This window comes from Peromyscus eremicus, chromosome X (assembly GCF_949786415.1).
Source record: "Peromyscus eremicus chromosome X, PerEre_H2_v1, whole genome shotgun sequence".
NCBI classification, from domain to species: domain Eukaryota; kingdom Metazoa; phylum Chordata; class Mammalia; order Rodentia; family Cricetidae; genus Peromyscus; species Peromyscus eremicus.
In genome coordinates, this window is record NC_081439.1 from 83,101,870 (window position 1) to 83,111,352 (window position 9,483).

Genomic DNA, 9,483 nt, shown 5'->3' on the forward strand with positions numbered 1-9,483 from the left:
CATGTTGGGGTTCTTGATTTTTATTTATTTGTTGTGGTAGTAGATTTTTGATATGAGGCAGTTTGGACATTCACTTCTCTAATGAGGAGTGCCACTGTGTATCTTTTCACATGTTTATTGGCCATTTGTGTGTCTTAGAGGAATGTGTAGCAGAGTCCTTCATCCATTTTCAAAACCCGGGTTGCTGGTCTGAGCCAACTAGGATCACAGCAGGGAGATGGCAGGTTCACCTGGTGTCACATACCATCCCATCCTCCACCACTCTCCTTTTACATCTTTTCCAAACAAGGGTGTCTGATTGCAGCATGAACCCCTGAAGTCCCTCTCCACTCTCAAGCCTGTGAATACAATGGCTTTCACATTCTGGAGATTAACACTGTTAGATATGTGATTTACAAATGTTTTCTCCCGTCTTGTTTTACGTTTTTCTCTCTAGGCATTGTTATGTGAAGCACTAAGTATACTAAAGCATATGGACTGCAACATATGATTTGGTGTACCCAAGAAGTCATATCCAAACCCAATGTGTAACTTACATTTGTGAAATGAAATTTATGTGGATGAGGTATGAGATTCCTTTAATATACAGCTAAAATTTTTCCTACTATTTTGAGGAGTTTTTATTAGTATATATAAAGTATAATCACTCTCTATTCTTACAATGTTTGTCTGGTTACTTATCATAGTGACCTTGACTTTATAAAATAAGTTAGAACTTTGCACTGGGTGGTGGTGTTGGATGCCTTTAATCCTAGCACTGGGGAGAGAGAGGCAGGTGATTTTGAGGCCAGCCTGGTCCACAGAGTGAGTTTTGGAACAGCCAGAGCTACACAGAGAAACCCTGTCTAAAAGAAGAGGAGGAGGAGAAGAAGGAGGAGGAGGAGGAGGAGGAGGAGGAAGAGGAGGAGGAGGAAGAGGAGGAAGAGGAAGAAGAAGGAGAAGAAGAAGAAGAAGAAGAAGAAGAAGAAGAAGCTTTGCTCCTCTTCAATATCTTAGATTAAGGAGTATCTTTAAGTAGACTTTAGTTTTTGTATAGCATCAGGCTCACAATAAATTAACAAAATGCAACTTCCATTTACCTCCTGCTTCCCTCTTAGACTCAGAGCCTCACTAGGTGTCAAAATTCTGCACCAATATGGGTCATCTGGGCTAACAGGTGAGACTGAAGACACACCTGTCTTCCAGATGGGGAAAGGGACATTTTGATTTTCTCAGACCAATGAGATCAAACCATACCTGTAAGATAATGACCCATCCAAGAGTGCAGAGAACATGGTATCCCCAAAGCTGGAAACCTGAGGCATTAGTGAGATTTAGCAGCAGTACCTACATCAGTATTAATAGCCTGGGAAAACATTGACAAATTTTTGAGTGAAAGCAGCAGTTCCCACATCATGCATGGTTGAGACAGGCATAAAGCTGCGAGGATCAAGTAAAAAATCTGCAAAGGAAAGCCTGTTACAGATAACATAGAACCCTCTGTTACGAACGTGAAAGTGGAAGGGTGGAGGGAGGACAGACAGTGGAAGAAAGGAAAGGGAAATGGATCAAGGGATGAATCTCATTACTGCAGAGATGATGATGCCCGAGGAGAGGTTGTGGAAAGTGTTCCGTTTGTGAAACTCGAGTAAGTTTGATAACATAATGTGGAAGAGTCAGGAAACACGTGAATCTTAATGTTGTGAGTGTATTCCTCTCTTGGTTCCCTTAGATCTCATGAGACACCTGGAATGAGAGTACAGGTTGTGAACTTAAGTTTAATTTAGTGGAAAATACAAGGAAAACTGTGAAGTTAAGGTTAGTATAACTTTCATGATTGAGGTAGGCAGAAGGTGGCAGAGATCCTGACGTGGTGTTGGCTGGATACTGATAGATCAGAGAAGCCCTGTGCTTGTGAATGTGGGATGGGTTGAATGGTCCAGGAAAAGATGCTTCCAGCACCCTATGCAGTCTGGGAACAACATTAGGCAAACTTTGTGTTTTGCATCTCCATTGTGATCTGTCACAGAATACACCAAACAGACTCATAGACTCATAGATTTATCCATGTTTCCACCTGGGGACCTCTCCTTGGGTTACCCCATGGGGCTCTCTACTTGGATTTTCTCAAACACATGATGACAAAGAGCCCCTATCACAGATACAAAAATGAATCCTTGTTTCCAAAATCATGAATTCAGGACATCCAAAGACATTACTTCATTGGTTTTCAGGTCTGTTTCTCATTAGAAGAGGCAATAAGAGCCAGGCAGTGGTGGCACACGCCTTTAATCCCAGCACTTGGGAGGCAGAGCCAGGTGGATCAGTGTGAGTTCAAGGCCAGCCTGGTCTGCAGAGGGAGATCCAGGACAGGCACCAAAACTACACAGAGAAACCCTGTTGTGAAAAACCAAGAAGAAGAAGAAGAAGAAGAAGAAGAAGAAGAAGAAGAAGAGGAGGAGGAGGAGGAGGAGGAGGAGGAGGAGGAGGAGGAGGAGGAGGAGGAGGAGGAGGAGGGAATATCTCAACCCAAGGCTCACCAAGCTAATGCTATATCTAATGCTCTATCTTCACATTTTAAAAAGATTTATTTTCATTTGTGTCCATGTGTGAGTGCAGGAAGTATGTGTGTGTGCACCAAGTGCATGCAGGTGACCACAGCATCCACAAGAGGGCATCAGATCCTCTGGAACTGGAGTTACAGGAAGTTGTGAGCTCCCTGGCATAGCTGGTGAGAACCTAACCTTTGTCTTCTGCACAAGCAGCAAATGGTTTAAACCACTGAGCCATCTCTCCAGCCCCCATGTCCGTTAATTTAAAGATCCATCAACATCACACCCTGTACATGGACAATAGGAAGTTTTTATAAGATGGCCTGAAGTGAGCTCTGTGAGGATGGTATCCTTAGATAACAGTTAATAAATTTCCTCACAAAGCTTATGTCACACTGACAGAGCTGAGTGGAACTTCTTCCCTAGCCTTTCCCAGAGAGCAGCCTCTCCTTTAGAAGATGGACTTTCAAGGCTTGAGGCAGGACCATTTTGCACTCTCTTGGTGTTGTAGTCTGGTGAGTCCCCATCAACAGCCCTCTGGGTGATGAGAAAAGAGGAAATCCCTCCCAGGAGAACTGCACACAGAATCACCATGAGATAGCAGGTCCCTAAAGGGATGAGAGAGGTTAGGGGGAAAAGAGGGAGGGGAAATCACATGTTCAGCAAGAGGTCAAGCCAGTACTAGTTACAACCATCATTATTCAGATATTCAGAACAAGGTGCTAATTTGAGAGTTTAAGTACATTTGAAAAACAAGATTTTGTCATCTGATTAACAACTGATTCTGGAATTACCATCTTTTGTTCTTTTAAATAGTGTTTTAATTAATTTTTCAGAATTTCACGCTGTGTAATTTGAACTTACTCACAACCCCAAATCTGTAAATCTTTTCTAGATTTCCCTTCACTCTTTGGGGTTCAGAATAGAATCATAGCTCCAGGAAGTTCTATTAAATCTTTCATGAGGTACTAAGCTCATTTTCAAAAATAATTGAAATATTTTATCCCATGTTATTATTGGAATCTAAAGTCACATTCTAGAGGAGAAATCAGGCCGCTCAGTGCCATTAAGAATGAGAAGGAAAAAGGAAACCCACTTGCCAGCCCTGGACTATCTGCCCTATGGACCTGCCCTGTGCCACAAGTTGATGTCAGGGCCTGGGCTGCTGTCTTGGCCCATATCTGGGTTCCAGGCCCTGCTCCATCTGTGGTCTGTGTTGATGTCTTTGGCTCCTGTACTGCTGAATGCTGCAGGAATATATCATAAGAACTCAGCTGGTTATGGCAAAGTCACTACCTGGAGGGATCAAGGAATTTCTCCAGAGGAAGCCAAATTCCAAAGTGCTTTTGGTGTCATTTGGCTTGTTTTATATCAGCTGTATTCTGTTATGAAAATCATGTGTGCCTTCATAGTTTTCCCAATTGACTTTTCCCTAAGAAGGGCTAAGAAGGTGGACTGATCACTCTCTGGACATACACATTCTAGGTATTTGGAGAACAGCCTCAGGAAAGGCTTTCTCTGGAATCAGATATCTCCCTTAGTCACTTTCAAGGACTAGCAGTAATAACAGTCCACATGCAAGTCTCCTGATTCAAGGTAAATTTCATAAGGAGACACTACCTACGTCAGGTGGACATTAAGTAATAGCTTTACACAATTTAGCTCGGACCCTCCTTTCTTACAGCCTTAAACTTTATAGACCTCTAACTCCTTACCTAACCACTTCTAGGAATATTTAAATAAGTTTCTGTGCTGACAGCTATGCTCAGCCAGAACCCCAGTTCAAGCCTCCCTGTAATTATCATCATTGGCAGCATCCGGCCAGGTCCATCCCAAGATGGAGGAAATTACCTTATCAGAGATACCTCTGTACTCTCTAAGAACAGATTTAAGCATCCAGGCTACCTGTTTGAGAAGGCCTGGAGGATGTGCCAATTAAGCTTTACTTCCTCCTTTCCCAAACTTTACCTCTAGTTCCAGATCTCCCTTTAACTATCACCAGAGGCATTTAGCTGTACACAGGTTGCCTAGCGACTGAACACATTTCCCCCCCACCCTGCAGAAAAACGGCAGATAGCTTGGACAGATAGGAGCCACAGGAAAAAAGAAGACAGTTTTATTTTCTCCCATTGACCTAGCAACTTATAGATTCTTAACATTTTCTACTAATCATGTTTAAGATTATAGTTGAGCACATAAGAGCCCTCTTCTTAGATATTACCCGAATTTAGCCTTTAGTTAATTCATTTCCCCATTGGTCACTTCCCTTTTGGGGTTGCAAATGATAATTAACGGTTATTGCCCCTCTATGTGATTCTTATCACCCCTCTGTTTGACCCTGGAAACCTGGCTTTGCATTGCCAGGGGGTTACTGCTTGTAAGTGTATATATACCAGGACTTCCAGGGCACAAAAGACAAAGAGACTGAGAACAGGGAGGAATAAGGAGGATTTTGACCAGGGTGTACGTGTGGATGAGATGGAAGATGAGGAAGAATCAGATGGGGAAGTACTAGCTGGGTAAGAACAAGCTGAAAAGGACGTAGATGAGGCAGAATTAAAACGGGAGAATTACGATAGAACTTAGAGGGAGAAGAAGATAAGTATGGAGAGAAATCAGGCAAGAAAGGAGCTAGGCATAAAAACAAAACTGAAGTTGTGTATATAGGATGTTATGCCAGAGGAATTAAAGCAAGTAGACTATAGAGCTCAGTGTGCTGAGATTCTATTTCCCGAAAATAGTCCTCGCCGTTAGTAGTTCTCTCTCCTGAGCCCCTAGATGCACAATATTACGGCTGGTCCCGCTAATATTATACAAGACTGTACCAACAAAGGCCAAGAGGATAGGGCTACACAGAGTTGGTCCTGTCCCTCACTGACTGAAACACTAGGAAGAGTTGACACTCTCTTTACCAGCTACAACACTCAGGGTACTGGCCCTGCACCTCACCTGGGCAGCACAGTAGATCTGACCCTGCTGACAGGGGCATTGGTGAGACGCCCCAAGAACATGAGCATGGGAGATCTAGCCCTACCCCTCATCTGCCATAAGATGGTAGGTGAGAGGCAGAGATGCCTTCCCCTCCACACTGCCCCTCACCACCTATGGCAGGTGGGAGAGCTGGCCCTGAGGTCATAAGAGCAGGAGAGCTGTCCCTGCCCCTCACCAGCTGTAACACTAGGAAAGGTGCCCCTGCACCTGCCTGGGCAACCCAGCAGAGCTGGCCCTGGTGGTGTAGGTGTGGGACAGCTGACCCTGGGGGCATGAAAGCAGGAGAACTGGTCCTGCCCCTCACTCCTTCCTGCATAGGGTGAACTAGCTGGGGCAATGCCAGAGAGCTCACCCTGGTGGTGAGGACAGAGGAGAGCTGGCAGGCTGATCAACCCGGCAACCACCAAAGCCCAGAACCGGGGCTGTGACTCGGTGTACCCCAACATCCACTCATCTATGATCTGCTGGAGCACATGAAAGAGTCAGACCTGCAGATCCAAAGCTGCAGGATCTCCATGACACAGGGTGAGGATATCCAAGCAGAGCCCCATGAGGGCCCAGCATTGATAGTGTAGCAGAGGCCTTGATCCAGTTCAATGACTCTTTGCAATGAACACTTGCAAGTGAGGATATATGGACACAAGTATATACTGTGTGACTCACTGGGCCACAAAACAGGTTCAACCATGAGATTTTTCTCTTTTTTTTTCTCTTAAATTTTACTTTATTTTATTTTAGTGGCAGAGGTTGGAAGGGCAGAGGGCAGATAAGAAGGCAGGGAGATGAACGAGATGGAAATACTTGTAGCAAAAGCCACAGAGAATAGACAAAAAGTTTTTTTTAAAAAAAAAAACAACCTACATTCTAACTGTATAAAAACACTGAGTTTTGTCAACACCAGGGAGCAACATTTGCAAGTGAATCCTAAATACTGGGTTATTATCTATTATCTGTAAGATCACTTACTAATGAGGAGGATAGGTAGTGATTTCATTTAGCAGTTCATACAACATATTTTTAATATGATAAAACACAAGTACTCATGAGTTACTGAGGAATCATGAGAATATTAAATAGAAAAGAATAGCTTCAGTGGAAGTTCTTTCCTGTAGTTCTACTAGTGGAAAATAGTGTGTATATGTGGGAAGATACAATGATTGTGGGATGCAGTAATGTATCAGAAGAGTGTGCACCAGTATATGAGCACGAGAAAAGAACTGGACCACTGAGAAAATGATTTCCCTCTACAACATCATTTTCTCTGGTTTTTAAATTTCTACAGTCAAGACAACAGTCATTTCATAGTTAAAATATCACAGAATATAATTATGAGCAAATTAACACAAGTATTTTGGATATACAGATCTTTGGAAAAGCATGCATTGTATTCAATATAATGGAGGAACAAAATGGATAAAACAGTGTTTTGTTAGTGTATGTGTCCAATGTGGGTGAGGATGTGATTGTGTCTCCTCTAGCATTATATATTCCCAGGTACAGTTTTTCCCTCACTGCAGAGAGGGCTCGGGATTATCGGTTTCAGTTAGATATCCTAGGAATGGATAAACATAAAGTGATCACATCCAGTGATTAAAATATTCATAACTCAGACTGATACCATCCTTTCAAGTTCCTAGTCTTGGTCTCACTTTCCAGACTACAGAGTAAGCTGTTCAGACTCTCAGAGGGAAAATCCTGACTCTGGCCACTAGGCGGCACCACAGCAGTTTCCTTTTGAGTTGTTTCCAGTTAAATATCTTAAATATTCACTGTAACAGGGGTTCTGTGTGGCAAATCTCCACCCATGCACATTCAGACAGTTCTGTTTGCTGTTGACCCCAAACCTGCATTCCACTCAATGGTTCATCTTTTCCTGCCACGGTGCAGATTGAGCTCTGCACACTGTAGAGATTTCTCTCCTGGAGTAAAGTGTGGGTTCTCCAACACGCCATCCCTTCACAGGCCTCTCCAAATTTGTCCAGTTACTGGAGCCCCTTCCTCTGTCTTCTCTGCACACCGCTGCCAAGTCCTGAACCAGCATCTCCATCTGCTTCCACTCAACCCCTGCCTTCTCTGGCACATGCTGGTGATTCCCACCAAACTCCAGAACTACCTGACGTTTTATAATATGGACACTTGGAATATATTAGTGTGTCTCTAGCATGTGCTCTGGACTGAAGCTTGGGTATTCTCCAATGATCTATTTGTTGAGTCTTTGTCGTCAAGGCAACACTAATGGGAGAAGGTAAGACTTTTTTTTTTAATTTTTATTTTGCAATACAATTCAGTTCTACATATCCGCCACAGATTCCATTGTTCTCCCCCCTCCCGCCCCCCTCACCTTCCCCCCAGCCCGCCCCCCATTCTCATCTCCTCCAGGGCAAAGCCTTCCCCCAGACTGAGATCAACCTGGTAGACTCAGTCCAGGCAGGTCCAGTCCACTCCTCCCAGGCCGAGCCAAGCGATCCTGCATAGGCCCCAGGTTTCAAACAGCCGACTCATGCAATGAGCACAGGACCCGGTGCCACTGCCTGGATGCCTCCCAAACAGATCAGGCCAATCAACTGTCTCACCCACTCAGAAGGCCTGATCCAGTTGGTGACCCCTCAGCCATTGGTTCATATTTCATGTGTTTCCGTTTGTTTGGCTATTTGTCTCTGTGCTTTACCCAACCTTGGTCTCAACAATTCTCGCTCATATAAACCCTCCTCATTCTCGCTAATTGGACTACCAGAGATCCACCCGGGGCCTAGTCATGGATCTCTGCATCCAGATCCCTCAGTATTTGGATGAGGTTTCTAGCACGACAATTAGGGTGTTTGGCCATCCCATCACCAGAGTAGGTCAGTTCGGACTGTCTCTCGACCATTGCCAGCAGTCTGTTGTGGGGGTATCTTTGTGGATTTCTGTGGGCCTCTCTAGCACTTTGCTTCTTCCTATTCTCATGTGGTCTTCATTTACCATGGTCTCCTATTCCTTGTTCTCCCTCTCTGTTGTTGATCCAGCTGGGATCTCCCGCTCACCCAAGCTCTCTTTCCCTCGACCCTCGCCCTTCACTACCCCCACTCATATCCAGGCTGTTCATGTAGATCTCATTCCATTTCTCTGTCATTGGGCGATCCCTGTGTCTTTCTTGGGATCCTGTTTTCCAGGTAGCCTCCCTGGTGATGTGAGTAGCAGTCCAGTCATCCTTGTTCCACATCTAGTATCCTGCTATGAGTGAGTACATACCATGTTTGTCTTTCTGAGTCTGGGATACCTCACTCAGGATGATTTTTTCTAGATCCATCCATTTGTCTGCAAACCTCATGATGTCATTGTTTTTCTGTGCTGAGTAGTATTCCATTGTGTATATGTACCACATTTTGTTTATCAATTCTTCAGTTGAAGGGCATCTAGGTTGTTTCCATGTTCTGGCTATTACAAACAATGCTGATATGAACATAGCTGAACAAGTGCTCTTGTGGTGTGGTTGAGCATTCCTTGGGTATATGCCCAAGAGTGGTATAGCTGGATCTTGGGGGAGATGGATTCCCAATTTTCTAAGAAAGCGCCATATTGATTTCCAAAGTGGTTGTACAAGCTTGCATTCCCACCAATCAATCAATGGGACCTCTTGAAACTGAGAAGCTTTTGTAGGGCAAAGGATACGGTCAACAAGGCAAAGCGACAGCCTACAGAATGGGAAAAGATCTTCACCAACCCCACATCTGACAGAGGACTGATATCCAGAATATATAAAGAACTCAAGAAATTGGACATCAAAATGCCCAACAGTCCAATTAAGAAATGGGCTATAGAACTAAACAGAGAATTCTCAACAGAGGAAACTCAAATGGCTGAAAGACATTTAAGGAATTGCTCAACATCCCTAATCATCAGGGAAATGCAAATCAAAACAACTCTGAGATACCACCTTACGCCTGTCAGAATGGCTAAGATCAAAAACATTGAAGACACC